This window comes from Akebia trifoliata, chromosome 11, assembly GCF_017979445.1.
Source record: "Akebia trifoliata isolate Shusen 1 chromosome 11, ASM1797944v1, whole genome shotgun sequence".
Classification (NCBI taxonomy): Eukaryota; Viridiplantae; Streptophyta; class Magnoliopsida; order Ranunculales; family Lardizabalaceae; genus Akebia; species Akebia trifoliata.
This window is the reverse complement of record NC_141385.1, coordinates 18,676,424-18,702,152: the sequence shown is the minus strand read 5'-3', so window position 1 is coordinate 18,702,152 and position 25,729 is coordinate 18,676,424. Positions and strand designations below refer to the sequence as shown.

General features: G+C 35.9%; 1 long non-coding RNA gene across 2 annotated transcripts; it reads left to right on the top strand.

Annotated features, from left to right (window-relative positions):
• LOC147391077 (uncharacterized) lies at positions 1 to 25,409 on the top strand. 2 transcript variants are annotated; one of them, XR_015183245.1, is made up of 4 exons: positions 1 to 345; positions 22,812 to 24,210; positions 24,653 to 24,872; positions 25,001 to 25,409. It is a non-coding gene; the product is annotated as an uncharacterized LOC147391077 (long non-coding RNA). The 2 variants fall into 2 exon arrangements; XR_015183244.1 differs by lacking the exon at positions 1 to 345 and having other exon boundaries at positions 21,539 to 24,210; positions 25,001 to 25,407.
• The last annotated feature ends 320 nt before the right edge of the window (positions 25,410 to 25,729 follow it).

Here is a 25,729-nt window from a genome sequence, read left to right as displayed (position 1 = left end):
CGAATTTTTTTTTTTTAATAAAAAAAAATTAAAACATCCAACAGACTTCCTTCTCAGCTATCTCAGGGAAAACGAGTCTGGTTACGCAAGAAGAACTCCCATTTCGATTTGGTTCGATCAACCATTTCAATCGAACACCGAGCGATCGAGAGGGAAAACGATCTCAATCTTACTCATCAAACGATCTCTCAATCTCTCTCACCAAACAAACTCTTTTCACTTCATCAATGGATTTTTAGTCTCTCAGAGCTCAAATCGAAGAAGAAATCAGAGATCAAGTCGGAAACCCTAAGAATTGAAGCTCACTTATCAGTGCCACCGATCAAACGACTCCAAATCTCATTTGTAAGTCTGTCTCTCTCAAAAACCCTTAAAAAAACTCCTAAAAAATCATTTTGTGTTACATTGGTGTTGCTAATTCATTTCGAGATGAATGCAATTTTTTGAACCAACTGTAGAGATTTTATCCAGAAAATCGATTAATTAACACTTGTTTTCTACACTTCTTGCTTTATCTGAACTCTGAAGTAAACCTGATCTGATAATCGACTCATCTTGAGTTACATGATGTTGATGTTTCACTTTCTACTTATATAACTTTGATAGATTTAATGTACTTTCAAGTTCTACTTCTATTTTTTTTTCTGTTCAACTTGATAAAAATATCAATGAAGTCTAAAACTGGTAGATCTGTTGATGTTTATAAATGTTTATAAATTTAAAATTTCCTATGTTCCCCATCCATTCTGTTAAATTTGCATTTTAAATATTATGTTGGTTGAGTTTGTGAGTCATAATACCATGTTGATGTTTCAATGTCAACTGTGGCTATTGGCTTGGATAAACTAATGAGGCCTCCATGTCTTTGTTATTTGGATGTATTTTGGAGTCTGGACTAATATCATACATGCTGATGTGGATTAATGCAAAATGATTCTTGATTTTAACTTAAAGTTCATCTTAATGAATCTAATATCATAAATGCTAATGTTAACATTAGCTAAATTTACCTGCGTAAGTGGTTTGTTAATTTATCTGTGTAAGTGGTCTATTAACTTCAAATTAAAGGAAGCTTGTGTTATGGATGTGGAGACGTACAATACAGGATGGAAATGGACTGTGATAAACACTAGTGTGGACCAATGTTATTTTCAAATAATTTGGAAATAGATCCAGCTAATGTTGGCAATAGTGGTACTACCCATTTCCCTTTCTAGTGTGTAGATGACCGAGTGACTCCACTGTAATTGGGATAAGGTGAAGACAACGATGCGTTCATAGATGGTTTGGTGGTCTGTAGTTGAGTCTCTCAGCAACTGTTTCTGTCCTAAGTAGGTTGTTATTTGCTTGATTATTCTTGTGTTGAAGTAAGGGAGAAGGCAATGGGTAGTTTACCTTGTATGCTTGTGATGGAGGTTGTTGTGGAGACTTTAGAGGCCTCAATTGGCTCTCATAGAGTTGCCATGTGCAGTATGCACGATGCCTTGTGTGCTTGTAATGAATCTTGTTTCTCCAATCAATTGTTTAAATATTTTATTTTATTTCAGCTAGTGTGGTCTAATGCATTAGCACATTGGTAAGTGCTAAAAAGGTTTGAGTGTGTTGTTTAGTATCTTAATCCATCTGAAATATTAGTAATTTATAATAGTTTTTTCTTTTATAATTCTTTCTCTGAAATGAAGCCTCTCTTTATTGGTCGATCCATCGTGCACAACCTCAAAAAAGTTAAAATTCGCTACTATTATAGCATTAATAAATAATTTATTTTAATACAAGGAAATAAAGAAAAAAAAACAAAATGTTAAAATTAAGTTTTGCCATGAAATGTAAAAAGCTCGTAAATTTAAGAGAGTTTGTTAGGGGGATAACCTTGTGTGTAATATATTAAGGGATGCAAATGAAACAGAGGATTGTCTAACGAAAAGCGATAATTAAGGCATACATACATATACTTACTTACTTATGTATGTATGTTGAGATTGGGTTATATGGACTGACGGAACACCCATTTATATGGACCTAAACTGTAAAACCCCAAATTTTCAATTTGTATCTCGAGGAAAAAAATAAATAGTAGAATTTTAAGAAAATCTTAAAAGTGGGACTTAGGGGTAAAATTTTAGGATATTTCTGATTATTTTTAATGGAATCTGACCTCACAATTGGATTCAAAATGATCGAAAAACATAGTTTAGCGGGTAAGCATGCTCAAATGCGAGTCTGAATATAAAAGTTGCAAAATCCTCTATTACCGGGTCGGACCAGGCTAAAATAGTGACTTTTTGTTAGAGAAATAATTGTTAAGATTCGATCATACCATTGGGTTCGTAACAAAAAATTATTGAACATGGACTATTTATTTATCATTTTTGGATATCAGGAAGTCGAATTATCGTCAAAAACGAAAATGACATTAAGTTTAGGGGTCACCTCAGGCCAAAAATTCAAATTTTTGATGAAAACATAATATGTAGAAATTGACTATACCATTAGATCCGAAACGAAAAATTAGGCAAAATAGAATATTCATTTGTCAGTTTTGGAGTCCAGACGGTCAAGTTATCGTCGATCAAAATAATTGACAAAATGCCGAATTCGTCCCAAATTTTATATAAATAATATTTTAATTTTTTTTTATCTCATCCTCCCCAAACTCGTTCATACAGCCGCGATAATAAACAAAAAAATTCGTTTTTTCTTCCGATCTTCCACCTCAGATCCCTCGCAAACAGTCCACTTTCGACGATCGTCGCAGAAGAGAAAAAGATCCGCAGCTGCGTTCTCTACAAAACCCACCCAACTTCTTTCCATTTCACTTTCTTTTTCATCCAATATCGTCAAAAATTAACCGTATTTATATACGGAAATTTCGAAACTTTGACCTCGGATTTCGTCCGTTTCGGGGTCAAATCGTCTTCCGACGTAGAAGGAAGAAACGTCCGCAGCCTCATTCTCTACATAACCCTATCAAATTCCTTCCGTTTTCTCGTCTTTTTCAACCCGTATCGTCAAAAATCAGCCGTACGTATATACGTGGATTTCGAAAACTTCGACCTCAAATTTCATCGGTTTCGAGGTAAAATCGTCCTCCGTCGCAGAAGAGAGAAAGGACGACGGTGTCGAAATCTTCAAAACCACTAGGCCAGATTCAAAAATCAGCCACTTCGTAGTTCGGTCCATCTAGATTTCCGTGCCGATTACCTCGATTTTCACGCACTTGCTTCGATCCTTTCACCTAGAGATTGTAAGGAACTCTCAATTTCTATTAGTCATCGTAGATTTTGAAAATTGCATTTAGGATTTTATCGAAAAAATTTTGGATGTATTTTCAAATTATAGAATTCTTTTGTTATTTAAAAATTCACGCCAGAAATTGCATGTTTGATATGTTTAATTGTATTTTTAATCAAATCATACACGGGTAGGATAATTTAACGGGTTATTTCCATAAATTGGGTCTTGTGCACTACTCGGACCCCGTTTTGATATGAAATTTGTATTCTTTTTCAATATTATTAATATAAATAAATTTTATATTTGAAAAATGTGATTTAATATTCAATGAACTCATATTGAGTTGATGAATATCAGAAAATGGATATTTTATTGAAGAGATTGAAAATTGTAAAAATCGAAAAAAGGAAAAAAGGGTATGAAACGGTAAAATGTCAGAGTCACACCCGAGGGGTGATGTCTGCATTTTACGTTGTTGTGTTGTGTGTAGGTTGGTGAACAGATATCCAGGGATAATATTACTGGTTGCATGTTTATTTACTTTCTATTAGCACGAGGTGCTCTTTACGATTCCATTTTGTTATTTATTTTAGGCCGGGTGGCCACACTTGCATGGTAGGAAACTGGATATCCATTCTCAATCTTGTATTGTTAATTTCTCTTTTGTTTTCAAATGAAAATAATATATATATGTAGCTATTTTGTGAGCTATTAAAGAGTTTGTGAATGCCTGAAGGGATAGTGCGTCATATCATCCGGAGTGGTGTACTATCCTGGGATGTACGGTAGGGACCACCAAGCTCATACGTGGTATGGGACGCGTATGAGAATGGAGTCACAACTGGAATCCGGGTTTATTCCTCTCTATCTTTACCAGTGAACTTATAATGTAAAGGTGGTCGTATACGAATGGTTTGTATATTTGGGAATCACATGTACGCCTGCTAAGCATAGACGAAGATGATTAGTCAGTGATCACTAACAATCTATAGTAGTCGAACGTTCTGACACATCGAAAAGAAACCCATTGCTTACGGTCACGTCAAACGGCCAGCCTGAGCCGGATAAATGGTCAACCAAGTGTGGTAAGTACAGCGACCGGCCACAAAATCAGGAACTAAAAACCAGAGAAGAATTGTAACATTATGTCCCGACTGTGAGCGATCCAGTCGTGAATCCCAACTCTTTAATTTCAATACTCCACCATTGTGTATTATGTATCTGTTGCTTATTTTGATATATAAAATGAAATCCATGTTTATTATTTCCATTTGATCAATTAGATTTGTATAAAAAGAGAATGTTATAGTGAGTACTGCTGATCGATGTAATGTGAGTTTTAAAATATTTAGTTGTTCATCCCTGGCTATATGTACCAGTTAATCGTAGTTTATTCTGTAAAATTTTATATTGTTAAAATGATTTAGTATGCTTATTCGTTCATGTTAGGAGGGGTTATTGGCAGAAATTGTGTTATTCCTTACTTGGTAACCATTGTTACTTACCCGTTCCTTCCTATTTTTTTTAGCTTCAGAGCCTGCAGTTGACGAGACGGGCATAGAACCAGCGAGTGAGGACTATCTGGTGGGTCAGATAGACGACCAGAGTCCATTACCTGGTGAGTATTGGGGTTATTACCCCTAGTGGTGTCAGTTCCTCCAGGTAGTTTTATGGATCCTATTTTGAGCGTTAGGAATTTTGTTAGAGTGAGAAATTCCTGTATAATCGTGTATATAAACTTCTTCTTCCGCACTTTGATTTTTGTACGATATTAGACGTATATAAGCTTCCGCTAGTATTATATTTTGTATATGTATGCAGGATTGTATGTCGTTTATTAGGTGCAGGTTGAACGCCTTGGAATGCTAACATAAACAGAGGAGATCATGCTGAAATTTTGAGGTGTTACATAATACCTCGAGATCTGACATGGGGATTTGTGTTAGCGTTCGGCGGGACGCCACAGATGGTATCAGAGCATAGCATTAGATCCGTATGGGATACAGATCTGCTATGTTTTAGAGAATTGGCTGATACCACATATATTAAAGCGATAATCATAGAGTGTCACTAGGAATTCGGTATCCGAGCTCATTAATAATTTCGTATTGGAATTATGAGTTTTTCTGTATCTAGATGTCTATAGAGCCTAGTAAGCCTAGGATAGGATTCTAGGTTTGTTCTGTTAGTAATGGAAATGGAGTCCATTACTAAGTTCCAGGCTGCGGTAGTAATTCTTGGTTGCGTAAAAGCAGTTTTGGCCTTCTTTTGATAAGTGCCTTAATACAGATGAACATAAGCGAGAGGAGTGGACGAGGCAGAGGTCGAAACGTAATAGAGACAAGACACGTTTTGATCAAACCACTGACCTAATAGCACAGCTAATGTCATTAATGAGACAGATGGCTAAGTCTCATATCAAGTTTAGAGAGGAAATATGAATAATACAACCATCACCACCTCGAAGCCAAATGGAAGGTGAAAGCGCCCTCGATCCGCGGGGTGCGCGGATCCGCTTTTGACCCTTGAGGTTTGGGAGTCGCCACCTAGTTATTGTGGTCTAGGAACCAAACTGACTCTAAAACGGATAATGAACTAATCTACTATAGAAAATCTGAATCCGGGGATCATGTTACGGGGTTGGAAGGTGTTAGGCACCAACCCCGCCCGGCCATTGCCGGTCTCTACTTATCCCAAATAAATATACATCGCTAATGACAAACCTAGATTAAAAAATAATGAAAAATCTTACCTTCGATCTGCAAAAGTGATATTCCCTCAGATCTGGTGAAAACGGTTCCTTGTACCGTATTCCTCACTTCGTTCTATCTCCGGATCTGATTTCTAATCTCCGAGGTAAGGTATCTCCTTCTTGGATCTGGGTGCTTCGAATTTGTTGTGAATTTTTGAGATGTTTTTGAGAGATTTTTGGGTGTTTTTTAGACTAAAATCGGAGTAGGGGTGTTAGGGAAGGAGTTGGGGCTCCAAAACTAGGGTTTTGGGGAGGTTGTGGAGGCTTCTTCACCTACTTTTTCTAGGATTTTTTCTTTGATACGAAAATAGGGTGTGGAGGCTCCTATTTATAAAGTTTTTAGAAGTATTAGGGTTTGATTAGGGTTTCTTTTAGGGTTTCAATTAGGGTTTTGACTTAGTCTTTAGGGTTTTAGGGTTTTGACTTTAGTCTTATGAGATTGACTTAATTAGTTTAGATTAGGGTTTTGATTTAGGGTTTTGACTTTAGTCTTATTTAATTGACTTTAATTTTGACTTTAGTCTTATTTGATTGACTTTAATATCTTGACTTTAGTCTTGCTTGATTGACTTTAAATTTTTGGAGAACCCCCCTCTATTATATCTTTGATTCTTTGGACCCCCAAATGGAGGGGTCATTAAAGAAATATCTTGCGAACCATCAACAATTTTTCTTAAAAACCTGATTGATCAATTTTTTGGTTTAAATTTTATAATTAATTTCATTAATGTTTCACTTTATATTATTTAATGATTTATTTATTAATTTTGAAATTTTTAATTATTAAAATTGTGAAATTACCATTTTGCCCTTGGAGAGGATTTTTTACGTTTTAAGTCGTTTTTCAATGTTCCAGGATGTTTTGGAATCAGTTTTTCGTAAGGAATTCAATGGGAATGTTGGTTTTTGTCATTTATGAAATTTTTTTGTGTGAAATGGTCGTGAATTTTATGAGGGGTATTTTCATAATTTTGTCGAATTTTGTGAAAATTGGCGAAATGATTTATTTGGTTTCGATTTGTTGTTTTATGTGTTTGAATGGGTTTTTCTAAGCGTAATGTAGGCTCTAGGGTTGTTTTGATGTTAGGGGTATTTTGATAATTTGATCATTTTTAGTGATTTTTATCGTAAAGCTTCTTTTTGGTTTGCAAGATGATGATTTCTATGTTTCTGGGGTCGTATTTACCTAGCGTAGCGTGGTTTCTAAGTTTTGTCAGTTCGAGATACCTCATCCGGATTTCTGAAACATATCTGGTAACAAAATGAAGCATTGGAATAAACATCCATCATTGGGAACCTTTGCGATCGGGTTGACGAGTTGATTAATCAGGAGAGTGCAAAAATGGGGTGTCTACAGATGCCCCTCTTTGGCAGAGGGTTGAAGTAAACTAGATAGCAAATCTATTTCGGTAGATAGTGCGATATCCGAATGCCAAAGCTAGTGACAGTTCATTTTGCAGTCTGATTTAGCAATTCGTCTGGGCGTTCGGATCCTTGAGCGTAAACTCTCCCCGAACTAAAAGGTTGTCAGGTCCTTGAGCGCGAGCTCTCACTGGTAACGTCAGATCCTTGAATTTTTAAAAAATTCTCCTTGACTGATGTAACAACTGTGCAAGTGTGTGGACTCAAAAATTTGAGGTAAATTTGAGTAAAATCTAAGCGCAAAGTGAATATAAATTAGACATAAACTGAGCATAATTGAGCATAAATTGATCATAATTCCGAGTAAACCCTCGTCGGTAACTGAGCAAAATCCAAGATAACCCTTGGCGGAAATTGAGCAAAATCCAAGATAACCCTTGGCGGCAACTGAGCAAAATCCAAGTTAACCCTTGGCGGCAACTGAGCAAAATCAAAGATAACCCTTGGCGGCAACTGAGTAAAATCCAAGTTAACCCTTGGCGGCAACTGAGCAAAATCCAAGCTAACCCTTGGCGGAAACTGAGCAAAATCCAAGACAACCCTTGGCGACAACTGAGCAAAATCCAAGCTAACCCTTGGCGGCAACTGAGCAAAATCCAAGGGTCAACTGAGCAAAATCCAAGATAACCCTTGGCGGCAACTGAGCAAAATCCAAGCTAACCCTTGGCGGTAACTGAGCAAAATCCAAGATAACCCTTGGCGACAACTGAGCAAAATTGGCGAAGGAATGAAGGACTTTTGGGAAAGAATGAATGAATTTGGAAAAGACTGATCAGAGTGAATTGAATAAATCTGGAAGACTGAATCTGGAAGAGAAATGATCGAATCCAAGAATGATTGGATCTGGGAATACCATATTAGTTGATCTCTGGACACAGTCAAATGTGAGATCCGAAGTGCTTTTGTTTGAACCTCAAGGATTTATTCAAAAGTTTTATGAATTTAAAACCTGAGTTTTTATTTCTTTTGAACCTCAAGAGTTTTTTTGAAGAACTGTTATCAAAAGGGTAACCTTAAGTTTGAGGTTTTTAAGATTAACATTGCTCCAAAAACAAAATGTCCCTAGTTGGACAATAAACATGGCATTGAAAATAATTGAACACATCATTAAAAAATGCCCCTGGTATAAGGAGGGAAATTACATAATTTAGAGGAAAAAGAAAAATGCCCCTTGTATGAAGGTTTGAAATATTCGATTACCACAAGCGCAATAAAGATCCAACTTTTAATTTTGATTAATTTTATTGAAGATTTTGAGTCAGGCTCAAGAGAACAAAATATTTCCTTTTGAGATTCATCCTAGAATTCACCCTTCTCTCCATTGGTTCACTTGGGGAAGTAAGAATTTTCAGATCGATCGTAGATAAGATACTTGTGGCTTCTGAATCTATGCCTGGTTTAATTTGAGTATTGAACTTGATTATTCGGACTTCTGATGTTTCAGCTCGAACTACTCTCAACTTAGGATTTTCTTCTGTTTTTCTTTGTCGCTCTAACTTTTGCCTAGATCGCCTTTTCAGGTTTTCAATCTATCGAGCTTGCTCTAACTTTTGCCTAGATCGCCTTTTCAGGTTTTCGATCTAACGAGCTTTTTCTTTTTTCTTGGCTCTGATTGTTGCCAAAGTTGTCCTTTCAGATTTTCAACTTTGCGAGCTTGCCTTAATTTTTGCCTAAGTCGCCCTTTTCGGGTTTTCAACTTAGCAGGCTTCATCATTTTTTTATCTTTTTCTTTTCATTTGACCTTCTAGAATTGCTGTCTGATCATGTTCTACTACCCTCCTTGACCTTTTCACACGGTACTTAGGAGGATTTTTATAGGTAGGCTTGGGACTAGGCATAAAGTAAAAGGGATTTTGAGGCTCAAAACCCAAATGCCCCTTGTGTGGCATTTCTTTTATTTTGCTTTGAATTTTCTTCCCTATTTTGAAGATATTTCTTTTTCTTTTGAATTTTTTTCTTTTTAGATTTTTTTCTTGTCAGGGAATCTATTTTTTTATTTTGATGTGGTCGGGCCTGAAGTAACTTCTCAGGTTGCCTACGTACCCCAAATTTTTGGGATCAGACCAAAACGTAGTTCGGATTTTCCCTCCCCTAGGTTAGGTGATCGGGCTGAGAAAGAAAAAGGCATTATTTTTTTTTATTTTTTTATTTTTTTTTTTGAAAAAGATGCAAAGGGCTGAGAAAGGACATAATGAACTGGGTAGCAGGAAAATTGATTCGGCCAAAGATGGCCTCCTTAAATGTAGTACCATTTGATCCGGTCAAGGTTGGTTGACTCTGGTAGTTCACTTCCATCATGATCTTGAAGTCTGACGATTTTTCCAGACAGTATTTCCTTAATGAATGAATTTCTCCAATTGGGTTCAGACTTTCTCCTATAGTCGAGGAGGAGTGTTTAATTTTCTTTGAAGTCTGATACTTAAATCCTTGACTTGTAAATGATGAGCTTTGACCTTTTTGTCAAATGCACGAGTGACTCTTCTTAAATAAGCTCGCACATGGTATAGGGCTTTAACTCGTTTTCTTCGATCAAGTTTAATTCTTCATACTGCTGATGAACCCAATCTGTTTCTAACAAATGATTTTCCAACAAGACCTTGAGAGACGAAATTTCTATTTCAACTGGCAAGACTGCTTCCATGCCATACATTAAGGCGTAGGGAGTAGCTCCAGTAGAGGATCGAATTGAAGTTCGATATGTCCATAGCGTGAATGATAATTTTTCTGACCAATCTTGATGTGATTGACACATTTTCCTGATGATAGTCTTGAGACTCTTACTAACTGCTTCAACCGTTCCATTGATCTGAGGACGGTAGGGGGATGATTTGTGCTTCCGGATCTTCAACTTTAAACATAGAGTAATGATTATGCTTTGAAGTACGACCCATTATCAGAGATCAGTTCAAAAGGTACCCCCATATCGACTGATAATATGTGATTTGAAACTCAAGATGTAGTAAGGATAGTGCTGATACATTTTATAACATCTTTTTTAATTCCATCGATATAGACGAGTATCTATTTCGTGTTGAACAACACCCAAGCTTGTACCTAACATACCCTCATATGATCACACGAACAAGTCTTTTGAAAATTTTGAATAAATTCATTATCCCCTCGTGTTCCTTTAGGGATAAGATGATTTCTATTTGAATCTCTTTAGGAATTATTTTTTATTTCAAGGTCAAAGACCTTTACTTTCTCGATTAAAGGTTGAGCCCGACTCTTATCTTCTTGTTCAGAAACGAAATCTATCAAATTATTAGTTAATTCGTTAATGCGCTCGAGGTATTCAAAAATTTTCTTTATCCGATTAATTTCATATGGGACAACAGACACCTCTATAGACTCGATGAACTAACTTGACTCAATAGGAAAGAGTAGACTCAATCTAAGGAAGACATGACCTTGCTGGAAAAAATGACTCGAGCTAACCCAAATGACTAATGAAAACTCAAGACAAGTACCCACACGAGTTTGATTAGGACTGAGGACTGAGATATTGCTTATAACCGGCAGGATTGAAGCACTATGATCTTTAAAGAACAACTGGACGATGTTGAGGTCATTTCTGACTGTTGATTTGATATTGACGTTTACTCTAACTGACCGGATTTACAACCCTAGCTAGACGATGGACGATTGAGCTTAGACACAATGATAACCCTTAAACCTCTTTGAAGGTGAATTTAACCAATTTCAGTGTAACCCCCTTGATAACATTTTAAATGAACCCTGAGATTTTATTAAATTTGTGCACCAATCCATTAAACAATTCATTAATGTAATGATTATTCACAAAAATAATTTTATTGCACTCTTGAAAAATATTGACAAATAATGTTTTCATTGAATAACAACTTCCACAAACATATTTCAATAATTTTTCATTCCAAACTAGATTTTTTTGTAAACCATTTTTTTTTGAATTTTCTTTTCTTTTGGAAAACATTTTTTCTCTGAAAAATAGTTTTTTATTTGGAAAGCATTTTCTCTTGGAAAATCTTGTTCTTATGGAAAATATTTTTTGGAAAACGTTTTTTCTTAGAAAACATTTTTTCTAAAGAATAACACTTTTTCTAGAAAACATTTATTTTGGAAAATACTTTCCCTTTGTAAACTATTTTTCTTCTTTGAAAATTTGATTTCTATTTCGATTTAAATGGCCCGGTCCATCAGGATTGTTGGATCGAGTTGGGCTGGGTCATTTGCAAGAGATGGATTTTTTATTGGGTCGGTGCACCCGTTTTAATTTTCGAAACAAAATTTTTTATCCTTGAGGACAACCATACATTCCTTATCTCATCATTCACATGCATTCTGATCTCATCATTCATATCATTCACCTACATTCATGAATCAAAATGTTTCATTCAATAAACAACCCGGGAACACCCACGATAAGTTCGAGTCGTGACCTACAGGGAAGGTTTCTAGACTCTAAGCTTACTACGTGCAATGCATTTTTATCTGGCCACCCTTGCCCAAGCATACCTATATACCTTTCGATACGTGGTGACTTGGTTTGATATACCGTGTAGGTGATAATCTAAAACCTCAATTCACTTCTCTGAAGCCAAAAACAGCCAGTTCGATCTCCAGTTGAGAGGTGGCGCATAATGCAGAGCAAGGGCCCACTTAAATACCTCTCGTCTAGAATAAACGTAGTCTATCCCCCTCGTACAGTAGGGTACAGCGGGGCAAGATCTTGCTTAGGCACCGGTTTTGACCAAGAAGTGCAATTGATATACTTAGACTATCTTTTATACCTACGGGTACGAGTCAAGAGTTGTAGCTTTCATAAATGGTTTGGCATCCCACGAGGGGACCGACCACGTACTAGTACTACGTTGACAATCGGGACATGTGACTGTGTGGCTTACAAATAGGTCAAAGGCTCAGGTCTCTCCAGTTTGGGTGCATCAATATATCTCTCAGAATCACCTGATTAGATGGTATTGATGCCCCAGTTTGATATACCCTAAGGTACGTGACTGGAGTTGTGGTTTTCATGAATGACGTCGCATCTCCGAAGAGATCGGGCCACGCACTAGTGCCACGTTGGCTATATAGGACGTGTAAGTGTGCAAAACAGTAAACGTGCATGTGGTATGTGCAAAACAGGGTGGGGTGTGCCCGGGGCCTTTTTCAAACACATGGGCCCATGGGCCAGATTATGTCATCACATATGGATATCAAATGAATATTGATCAAGAAAATAATACAAAACCCATCACATCAAAATTAAGATGAAAGCAAACACATCACAAATATATCTGTAGAGATCATGGCATATTATATGGGCATATAACACAAATAATAATTAATCTGATCCAACATTAAAAAAGCCCATAAATTTGTTGTCTATGGTCTAATCAAGGGTTATTTTTGGGTGATCCAAAATAAATCGAGATTCCAATAGATGTTACATTGATGATAGAATGACAATGGTTGAGATGAGCTCACTCTCAGGAACATTAATTGTGCTAACATTAGATAAATTCGAATTTTCTGTGAATTTGGAAAATACAATCCGAACTTACATCGATGATACCTAAGGCTCCCGATAATGAAATCGAGTGAACTCAAGTTTTAAATTAATCTACTCGATGAGATCTACATTTTATTAAAGGTGCCTAGACTTAATTCTCAACAGAATGTTCTGTAAAAACGTTTTAACGTTGCTGTCCCAACCTTCATTCAGAAACAATTCCAGATTTACAGATTGAACTTGCATCAATGATATCTAAGGCTTCTGATAATGAAATTGAGTGAACTCAGGTTCTAAATTAATCTACTCGATGAGATCTACGTTTTACTAAAGATTCCCAGACTTAATTCTCACTAGAATATTTTGTGAAAACGCTTTAACATTGCTGTCCCAACTTTCATTCAACAACAATTCCAGATTTACAAATTGAACTTGCATCGATGATATCTAAGGCTTCCGATAACGAAATTGAGTGAACTCAAGTTCTAAATTAATCTACTCGATGAGATCTACGTTTTATTAAAAGGTTCCTAGACTTAATTCTCACTAAAATGTTTTGTAAAAATGTTTCAACATTACTGTCCCAACCTTCATCATTCCATCATTTTCATATGTCAATTTGAATCTTTCATTATTTAGGGGTCATCAAAAAGTGATCCTTAATTGGAAAAAAAAAATGCAATACCCAAAATCATCTACAATCAAGACAAAAAAAATAAATAAACAGAAAAAATAAATAAAATAAATCCAACTAAATAAAAAAAAACTAGGTCATCCTGGCAATGCTCCCATACTTGGGAGTTTTCAAGTTTGATCCTCAATAGTCCCCAGTGGAGTCGCCACTGAAAGCGCCCTCGATCCGCGGGGTGCGCAGATCCGCTTTTGACCCTTGAGGTTTGGGAGTCGCCACCTAGTTATTATGGTCTAGGAATCAAACTGACTCTAAAACGGATAATGAACTAATCTACTATAGAAAATCTGAATCCGGGGATCATGTTACGGGGTTGGAAGGTGTTAGGCACCAACCCCGCCCGGCCATTGCCGGTCTCTACTTATCCCAAATAAATCTACATCGCTAATGATAAACCTAGATTAAAAAATAATGAAAAATATTACCTTCGATCTGCAAAAGTGATATTCCCTCAGATCTGGTGAAAACGGTTCCTTGTACCGTATTCCTCACTTCGTTCTATCTCCGGATCTGATTTCTAATCTCCGAGGTAAGGTATCTCCTTCTTGGATCTGGGTGCTTCGAATTTGTTGTGGATTTTTGAGATGTTTTTTAGAGGTTTTTGGGTATTTTTTAGGCTAAAATCGGAGTAGGGGTGTTAGGGAAGGAGTTGGGGCTCCAAAATTAGGGTTTTGGGGAGGTTGTGGAGGCTTCTTCACCTACTTTTTCTAGGATTTTTTTTTTTGATACGAAAATAGGGTGTAGAGGCTCCTATTTATAAAGTTTTTAGAAGCATTAGGGTTTGATTAGGGTTTCTTTTAGGGTTTCAATTAGGGTTTTGACTTAGTCTTTAGGGTTTTAAGGTTTTGACTTTAGTCTTATGAGATTGACTTAATTAGTTTAGATTAGGGTTTTGATTTAGGGTTTTGACTTTAGTCTTATTTAATTGACTTTAATTTTGACTTTAATTTTGACTTTAGTCTTATTTGATTGACTTTAATATCTTGACTTTAGTCTTGCTTGATTGACTTTAAATTTTTGGAGAACCCCCTTCTATTATATCTTTGATTCTTTGGACCCCCAAATGGAGGGGTCATTAAAGAAATATCTTGCGAACCATCAACAATTTTTCTTAAAAACCTAATTGATCAATTTTTTGGTTTAAATTTTATAATTAATTTCATTAATGTTTCACTTTATATTATTTAATGATTTATTTATTAATTTTGAAATTTTTAATTATTAAAATTGTGAAATTACCATTTTGCCCTCGGAGAGGATTTTTTACGTTTTAAGTCGTTTTTCAATGTTCCAGGATGTTTTGGAATCAGTTTTTCGTAAGAAATTCAATGGGAATGTTGGTTTTTGTCATTTATGAAATTTTTTTGTGTGAAATGGTCGTGAATTTTATGAGGGGTATTTTTGTAATTTTGTCGAATTTTGTGAAAATTGGTGAAATGATTTATTTGGTTTCGATTTGTTGTTTTATGTGTTTGAATGAGTTTTCCTAAGCGTAATGTAGGCTCTAGGGTTGTTTTGATGTTAGGGGTATTTTGGTAATTTGGTCATTTTTAGTGATTTTTATCGTGAAGCTTCTTTTTGGTTTGCAAGATGATGATTTTTATGTTTCTGGGGTCGTATTTACCTAGCGTAGCGTGGTTTCTAAGTTTTGTCAGTTCGAGATACCTCATCCGGATTTCTGAAACATATCTGGTAACAAAATGAAGCATTGGAATAAACATCCATCATTGGGAACCTTTGCGATCGGGTTGACGAGTTGATTAATCAGGAGAGTGCAAAAATGGGGTGTCTACAAAAGGAAGGCAATTAGTATTTAATAAGAGACAAATAATTACGAAATTAGCAAATTCATAGGAAAAATAACCATACGTGAGGTGTGATATTATAGACATACCAACTCAATGGATGGAAGAATTTTATAAGAAACAATATATACTACTAAATCAGTTGAAAAGAAGAGTTGTGATATTTTATGAATGTGGTAAATTGGGATATAAAGGAGAACAATGTTCGGGTCAATATCAATCGATTAAGGATGTGTGTCTCAAAAAGATGCTAGACAAACCAATTGAAGGAACAATAAGGCCACCAGATTTAAATAAAGTTGATCACGTATTCGTGCCATCCCGAATAGACAAGACTAGCGATCGGAAGAGAGAGATGGTACAAGACTTACCACGATTGTAAGGCACACCACTAAATCCAAGAAATGAGGAAGCGCTGGACTTCTTCGCAAAAGGGAAATACTATTCCACTTAGAGACCATTACGACAAGGTCGTGCCTTTGAAGAATAAGAGAATTCCCCAGCCCAAAGGACAGGTAAATCCAAGGATGTGGTTGTAGAATTTTCAACGATTACATCTATCAAAATTTGGGGACTTTTTCGATCTTATTGAGGTCAATAAGTGGGTTTTGAAGACCTGAAAGATTTTGAGTGACATGTAATGCCCAAGAGATCAGTGGGTGATGGTCGATTACATTCTAGTTCGACGAGGATACCAATCATTAGTAACGTTTTGAGATGAATGTATTGGGAAATGGATCATTTGAGTGGGTAGAATTCGAGAGGATAGATTTATATCCGAGACTGCTCGAGAAATCAAACACCAGGAGTTTTTGAGATTAGTGCAGGGTAATCTATCGATTACAGACCATGATATGATGTTTACTAGGTTGTCACGATAAGCGCCCGAGCTTATCCTGACAGATTTGCAGAAGGCCCGTAGATTATTTAGAAGACTACAACCCTACCTAAGGGCCAAGAGATCGATGATTAAGACTACCAATTATAGAGATACGGTAAATCGAGCTTAAAGGATAAAACGAGAGGAGATAGAGTTTCAGACCTCCAAGGGGCAAATGAGTTGACCTTAGATTTCTTTTCTTCCCAGATCAGATTCGGCCAAGAGGTCGATGTATTCGAGGCTAATCTTTCCCGGATCAGTGTATCCACAATATAGAACTCCTCCACTATCAAGTTGTAGAGTTCCTCAATCGCTGAGTTATATAGCAGTTGGAACTCCAATGATGCCCACAAGGCCAAATGAATCAACAAGGTAGGTTCAGAGCCTACAAACCCCAGTCTACCAACTGCCTACTCCACAGAGATCTACGAAGACAAAATCATTGACATTGTTACGCGTGTGGTCATGTGGAACATATTAGGAAATAATGCCCTATATCACAGTCACGAGCAAGGATTGTGACCTAGGAGAAAGTACCTGTCTCCAACAAAGTTTTGGAAGGTACAATTTCTAATTATAATGTTAGAACGTGGAGTTTTACTCAATATTGGTTCCTCTAGATTATATAATTCTGTAAAGAGTTTGCACACTTGCTAGAGCTAGAAACCACTGACACAGGTCAAGTAATGAAATTATTTATACCATTGGGAGGCCTTACGAAGAAAGAATAAGATTTTTGGAAGATCATTTAAGAACTTGTAAAATAGGTATCAGAATAATTGTAAAGTATGAAAAGACAAGTGATGTTCAATTGGTACGCTAGTCTTTATATCAATAGTCTAGTCAATTACTTCGTATATTACACTAGTAGATAAGCAGGTGTTTATTGTATATCCTTCATGTCGAGAGCTACTTCTTCGAATATCAACGCAGGGAGTCGCGTATCTTTCCTTTCGATTGAAGATAGCTTAACTTTGAGAGGCCTAACGACTGAACTATTAGATAAGCAGCTCTTGCTTTACGACTTCTTGAATCGATTCTCCTCCTTTAAAAAGATAGATCATCTTTTCCCTTTCATCTTTCTATCCTCGGTGTTGACTCTTACTCTTCTTTTGCTTTCTCCTTTCACGATCGCCTTCCAGTAGAAGAATTCATTATTATCATTCTCATTACGTGATCAATGCCTTCTACAGACAAGTACTCACTTCGAGACTTCGATCGTGGCTCATTTTTACTCATCGAAATGAAAGTGCTATACGTAAAGATTATGACTCCGTAGAAAGAACGGCTACCACCTGCTTGTGCCCACATCCATCCTAAAGAGAGAAGGTCTGCAATCAAGACATGCACTTCTTATAAGGTAAGGTTCATTTATTTATACAAGAAATTTTTAGATGAGAAGGAAAAAAAAAAAACACACACACACACACACGTGGTTAATTTGCAAGAAAATTTATTAGATGTGTTTAAAGGAGAAGTGTAGGTTGGTTGATGTAATGTAGAATGGGAAGTACATATATATCTCGAATTAAAGTTGATGGGATGTACTATCTATCCCCTCGAGCAAGATATTAAATTATAAATGTTATGATAAAGATTTTTAATAAATATCACAATAAGTAGAAAATATAATATTGAATCGAATATAAAGATAGTGGTGTGGTTGCGGTAAGACTATGCATTGAGGAATAATATTCATAACAAGTATGAGTAAAACATAATAGATGGTGTAATTAATGAGAGAAATAAAGATAAAGAATAGAAAAGATGTCAGAGGATTGTTGTTGATAGACATTGGTGGGGAAGTGATATAAGGTGAATTGATTGTTATCTTATAGTTATATAAATAATGGATTGATTGGAGTATGAATTTGAATTAGAGTGATAAATTAATGAATGTGTTGGGTTTACGGAATATGAGAAACATAAGTCTACGAGTTATAAATGAGATTGACTTGGGACTCAAGAATAGATGGTAATCGAAAATAGGTGTTGTTTATTATAATGTCATGTTAGTGGAATCACGACAAAGTTCGATAAGGTATGATTTTAATTTCGAGGATAAAATTTTTATTACGGGGGGAGAATGTAAAATCCCGAATTTTCAATTCGTATCTCGAGGAAAAAATAAATAGTAGAATTTTAAGAAAATCTTAAAAGTGGGACTTAGGGGTAAAATTTTAGGATGTTTTTTATTATTTTTAATGGAATCTAACCTCACCATTGGATTCAAAATAATCGAAAAACATAGTTTAGCCTGTAAGCACGCTCAAATGCGAGTCTGAATATAAAAGTTGCAAAATCCTCGATTACCGGGTCGGACCAGGCTAAAATAGTGATTTTTTGTTAGAGCAATAATTGTTAAGATTCGATCATACCATTGGGTTCGTAACGAAAAATTATTGAACATGGACTATTTATTTGTCATTTTTGGAGATCAGGAAGTCGAATTATCGTCAAAAACGAAAATGACATCAAGTTTAAGGGTCATCTCAGGCCAAAAATGTAAATTTTTTATGGAGACATAATTTGTAGAAATTGACTTTACCATTAGATCCGAAAAGAAAAATTAGACGAAATAGAATATTCATTTGTCAGTTTTGGAGTCCGGATGGTCAAGTTATCGTCGATAAAAATAATTGACAAAATGACGAATTCGTCCCAAATTTTATATAAATAATATTTTAATTTTTTTTTATCTCATCTTCCCCAAACTCGTCCATACAGCCGTGATAATAAACAAAAAGATTCATTTTTTCTTCCGATCTTCCACCTCAGATCCCTCGCAAACAGTCCACTTTCGACGATTACCGCAGAAGATAAAAATATCCACAGTTGCGTTCTCTACAAAACCCACCCAACTTCTTTCCATTTCACTTTCTTTTTCATCCAATATCGTCAAAAATCAACCATATTTATATACGAAAATTTCGAAACTTTGACTCGGATTTCGTCCGTTTCGAGGTCAAATAGTCTTCCGACGTAGAAGGGAGAAACGTCCGCAGCCTCATTCTCTACATAACCCAACCAAATTCTTTTATTTTTCTCATCTTTTTCAACCCGTATCATCCAAAATTAGCCGTACGTATATACGTGGATTTCGAAAACTTCGACCTCGAATTTCATCGATTTCGGGGTCAAATCGTCATCCGTCGCAGAAGAGAGAAAGGACGATGGCGTCAAGATCTTCAAAACTACTAGGCCAGATTCAAAAATCAGCCACTTTGAAGTTTAGTCCGTCTCGATTTCCGTGTTGATTTCCTCGATTTTCGCACACGTGCTTTGATCCTTTCGCCTAGAGATTGTAAGGAACTCTCAATTTCTATTAGTAATCGTAGATTGTGAAAATTACATTTAAGATTTTATCGAAAAAATTTTGGATGTATTTTCAAAATATAGAATTCTTTTGTTATTTAAAAATTCACGCCAGAAATTGCATGTTTGAAATGTTTAAATGTATTTTTTATCAAATCATACGTGGGTAGGATAATTTAACGGGTTATTTCCATAAATTGGATCTTGTGCACTACTCGGACCCCGTTTAGATATGAAATTTGTATTCTTTTTCAATATTATTGTTAGAAATAAATTCTATATTTGGAAAATGTGATTTAATATTCAATGAACTCATATTGAGTTCATGAATATCAGAAAATGGATATTTTATTGAAGAGATTGAAAATTGTAAAAATAAAAAAAAAAAAGAAAAAAGGGTGTGAAACGGTAAAATGTCAAAGTCACACCCAAGGGGTGATGTCTGCATTTTACGTTGTTGTGTTGTGTGAGGTTGGTGAACAGATATCCAGGGATAATATTACTGGTTGCATGTTTATTTACTTTCTGTTAGCGCGAAGCGCTGTTTACGTTTCCGTTTTGTTATTTATTTTAGGCCGGGTGGCCACACTTGCATGGTAGGAAACTGGATATCCATTATCAATCTTGTATTGTTAATTTCTCTTTTGTTTTCAAATGAAAATAATATATATATAGCTATTTTGTGAGCTGTTAAAGAGTTTGTGAATGCCTGAAGGGATAGTACGTCATATCATCCGGAGTGGTGTACTATCCTGAGATGTACGGTAGGGACCACCAAGCTCATACGTGGTATGGGATGCGTATGAGAATGGAGTCACAACTAGAATCCGGGTTTATTCCTCTCTATCTTTACCAATGAACTTATAATGTAAAGGTGGTCGTATATGAATGGTTTGTATATTTGGGAATGATATCTACGCCTGATAGGCATAGACGAAGATGATTAGTCAGTGATCACTAACAATCTATAGTAGTCGAACGTTCTGACACATCGAAAAGAGACCCATTGCTTACGGTCACGTCAAACGGCCAGTCTGAGCCGGATAAATGGCCAACCAAGTGTGGTAAGTGCAGCGACCGGCCACAAAATCAGGATCTAAAAACCAGAGAAGAATTGTAACATTATGTCCCGACTGAGAGCGATCCAGTCGTGAATCCCAACTCTCTAATTCCAATACTCCACCATTGTGTATTATGTATCTGTTGCTTATTTTGATATATAAAATGAAATCCATATTTATTGTTTCCATTTGATCAATTAGATTTGTATAAAAAGAGAGTGTTATAGTGAGTACTACTAATCGATGTAATGTGAGTTTTAAAATGTTTAGTTGTTCATCCCTGGCTATATGTACCAGTTAATCGTAGTTTATTATGTAAAATTTTATATTGTTAAAATGATTTAGTATGTTTATTCGTTCATGCTAGGAGGGGTTATTGGCAGAAATTGTGTTATTCCTTACTGGGTAACCATTGTTACTCACCCATTCCTTCCTATTTTTTTTAGCTTTAGAGCCTGCAGTTGACGAGGCGGGCATAGAACCAGCGAGTAAGGACTATCTGGTGGGTCAGATAGACGACCAGAGTCCATTACCTGGTGAGTATTGGGGTTATTACCCCTAGTGGTGTCAGTTCCTCCAGGTAGTTTTGTGGATCCTATTTTGAGCATTAGGAATTTTGTTAGAGTGAGAAATTCCTCTATAATCGTGTATATAAACTTCTTCTTCCGCACTCTGATTTTTGTACGTTATTAGACGTATATAAGCTTCCGCTAATATTATTTTTTATATGTATGCAGGATTGTATGTCGTTTATCAGGTGCAGGTTGAACGCCTTGGAATGCTAACATAAACAGAGAAGACTATGTCGAAATTTCGAGGTGCTACATAATACCTCGAGATCTGACATGGGGATTTGTGTTAGCGTTCGGCGGGGCGCCACATAAACGACCATGTGAATGTTTGTAAGAACTTCATCGCTTCTTCATGCATTTCAATCACTTTAACATCTTGGACAGTTCTTTGACTATGCGCATCTCACTTTTCTTCGTTTTGGTGATTAACTGTTCTAGTTGAAATTGTTAGTCCTCTAGGCCTCTGCTGTGGGTAAATTGTACAGCAGGTGCCGTCAGAATCTCTCTCACCATCGACTCTTTGTACAGAATTCATCACCTCTCTATTTTGAGGGCAAGTTGTAGACTTGCTTGAGCTTTTACAAGTGCTATGAGGAGTGCTGGTTGGTCTTAACCTTTTCATGTATCTAGCTACCATTGACAACTCAATGCAAGATACTTCAATCTTGGTTTTAATGACATTTTTTGGTATATTCAATAACATTCTTGTTTTATTGATGCAGCACTTCGAAGCAATAGTAGAGTCTTTTGGTGGAAAAAGCTTTGCTCTCAAATCCGTCTATCTTTCTGTTTCTCTTATATTCTTTTGCCTTTACTATCTTTGATTTGATATAAACATTTCATTTTTTCCAAAATTTTGTAACGATTAGCTTCATCTAGACTATTTAGATGACATTTTCCTTTAAAAAATGTTATCTTCCTTTCAAGCCAATCGAGTAAATAATAGATTTAGATATCCATTAAATTCTGAGATATTGGCAATGGCACATGGCTACTGTTGCTACTTGTTAAAGAGAGAGGATAGTGAGGGCTGGTTGTGAGCAAGAAAGTAGCACATCTGTTGCTACTTGTTAAAGAGAGAGGATAGTGTGGGCTGGTTGGGTGCCTTGGTGTCTGATCTATGAACTGTTGCCCCAACACATTAGAAAACAGTGGGACTGGTGGTGTACTATCAAACATCCTCAATTTGGCTAAATTAAGCTATTTCTCACTTAACCCACAAACATGTGGCTAAGGACAAATCACATAGATCAACCTGACTGCTAATCAGCTACCTGTTCCACATCAATGTGACAACTATAGGTATGAATGTAGTGAAATTGCCATACATGTATCTTCTAAATTATTCTCTAGAGGTCCACAACAATAGTGTTGCCAAAAGAAAAAGAACAATGGTCTAGATGAATCCTGATAAAAAGGTTTCAACCATTGTACTAACAATTGTTAAAATGTGTTCATCAATGATGAAAAATGTTTCCTTTTTTAGAATTTTATGCTTTTACATCCACGTGGCACCTTATCATTTTGTAGAGTTCTCAGAATTTTGTGATCCACATATCAATGAGCCCCCCGATTATGTTTTCAGGTTCCCTGTGAGCGTGCGGTGCAGTCCATCAGATTGGTGTTCCTTTGGTCCATGCCAACCCAATCTCGTTGTTTCACTAGTGATTGATAGAATCAATTTTGAATTTTGTTGATTGTTAAAAACATGTTCATATTAACCCATTTATGTCATCAAACAAACATGAGTATTTCATGGAAAATCATTGTTTTTATACAGGTATAATATACAGGGATTTGAAACGTGAAAATGTATTACTCCAGCACAATGGGCATGTATCCTTGATTTTACAATTATTTGGGTTCTGGTTTTGGTGTATTATTGTTGCATAGACTAATGAGTCTAAGATGTACTTTTCAGCTTTTAATTCAATATAACCAGGAACAGAAGAAGCAACAGAAAAAACAATTGCCTCCAATATTTATGGCTGAATTAATGCGAGCGTCAAATTCCTTTGTTGGAACGGAGGAGTACATAGCACTGGTTAGTGTGTTGTCTAAATTAGCCATGTTAGCAAGGCCAGGCCTTGCTCTGCTTTGAGACAGTTTTTGTTTTTATTTTTTACACTTATTATTTCGTTACATTAAGCATCTCCATACAGTGACATATATGAAGTTAAGCAGCACCCATTCTTCCGTGGTATCAATTGGGTTCCAGTCCGTTGCATGGTTAGAATCATAAGCCTTATCACATTGAGTTGAAGCAACTGTCAATATAAGCATATTAATTTGCATTATTGATTTTTTTTTATGAACCAATATGATTTTAAACAAATCACAAGAAGGGCTACTTGTGTTAGAGCTCATCATTGGGTCCCACTTACTATTAGTTGTTTTCTTTATCTATATTTTGATTCTACCTTATTTGCCTGTTACAAATGGATTTCTTAAATGCAACCATTGTTCCTAAACATGGAGAGAGTGCTTGATAGTCCTAGTACTGAGGACAAAAACTCACTTGAGATATTTTTTTTGCTTTGTTTCTCCTCAAGCTTTTCTACACCAAATCTGTGCATGAATACCAACCACAGGAAGAGGAACTCTTCCTCAGGCATTTTCATTGTTTTCTTACTTAAAAATGTGTGCATGTATGGTGTTCTTTATTCTATGTCGTTGGATACTTGGGATACTTTGCTAAAAAATAATAATTTTATTTATTTAATTTTTTAATGTCTCTCTCTCTTAAAAGCATTAATCCCTCAAACTAAAAATAGTATCAGAGAAACCATGCTGAAGTAGCCAAGTAAATGAAATGGAAAGGGACCCATAGCTTGGTTGGTTTGACACATTGTGTAATACATTTTGGTAAAAACGGTCTTTAAATGTAGCACATGAAGGACTTCTATCCGAGGCTACACGACTTCTTGATATGGATCCTTCTTCCAAATTCGAATTTTGCAACTCGAGCAATCGGCTATAGATAAGTATGTCCTACAAACTTTAGTTTACTCTTCTAATTCTTATTTATTTGTTGTGCAATCTGCATTTGAACTTTTGCATATACAGGGAAACACAGGTGCATCTTGTCCCTATATTAATTGTGTATCATTTTAGTCTTACTAAATCAAGGTTAATTTCATTCTAAATTCTCTCATCTCAATTGGGAGAGTGCACCATCCCAACCTTGGACCGTGTAGTTCAAACGTGAACTAAATAGTCTCTTGACCTTGCTTGTGTCAAGTCTTCATAAATCTTTATATAGAAACAAAGTATCCTAACTACATGATCTAATTTAAATATATGAAATTGAGAAGTGTGGGCTATCCATCAGACCCATCGTTGAGATAAGATGAAAAGTACAGATTTCCTAGAGATAAGTACTAGTTTTCTAGGGATTAGTAATGATTGTGGTGGGTTCTATTGCAGGAAAAGAGGTCGTCCCATACATGGGACCTCGGCCTCTGACTGGGATTCACCGATACATATTCACTTTATTTGAGCAAAAAGGTCCTATGTTGGTTGGGAGTCGAGTGCCAGATGCCCGTGCCAATTTTAGTACTAGACACTTTGCGGTTCAGAATGGATTGGGCCTTCCGGTCTCAGCAGTATACTTCAACTCTCAGAAGGAACCGGCTGCAAAGAAACGGTGACTCGCCTCTCTTTTCAATCATGTTGATTTTTCTTTTTGTGACACCTTTTCAGGTTAGTAAAATAGATGGTTAATTTGTTCTTAGGATGACTCCAATTTGATTTGTAGTAAAATAAATGTTGCAGACCAAGGGCAAGGGCAGACAGATATGGGTTTTATTCAGAGGACAAGGATTGTAGAAGTGGAAGGTGGATTGTCTTGTGGGAAAGCTGATATCCATCATCATCACCAACAACTCATTTTCTCAACCCACCACCACCACCATCACCAACAGCTCCACCACCACTACCAAAATCTCATAGTTTTGTGCACCATCATCATCTCTATGTCTTTCATCCATCATCATAACATGCAAATAACATTGGGTCGTCTCATCACCTGAATATGCATCAAAACTCACACACGTAGAAACAACATTTGTACATGTACAGCACATGTTCATACGTGCCATGGGTATTGTAGTTTGTAGGGATTGATTTATATATTAATGCTTGTAAACCATTTTTATGTGAGACTTTTGAAAGTTGATTTATATATTAATGATTTTGCTGAATAACTTTTTTCTTTTCTTTACAACCTTCACTACTTCTCATGAATCATGTCTACTGTGTGGGTAAAGTTGGTATGAGGCATTTACTTTATCTTTGTTGTGTTAACTTTATCTCTTAACATTGCTGGGCTTTTTCTTTTCTTCCTTGTCTCACCAATGATTTGGCTTGTATTTTTGGTCTTCTAGTTCTTAAAATTTTGAAAAATAAATAAATAAATAATGATAAAAAAAAATATTGTCTATTATAAATAAGCTATGTTTCAAAAACATAATTCACAATGGCAAATTAAAGGCAAAAGAAATC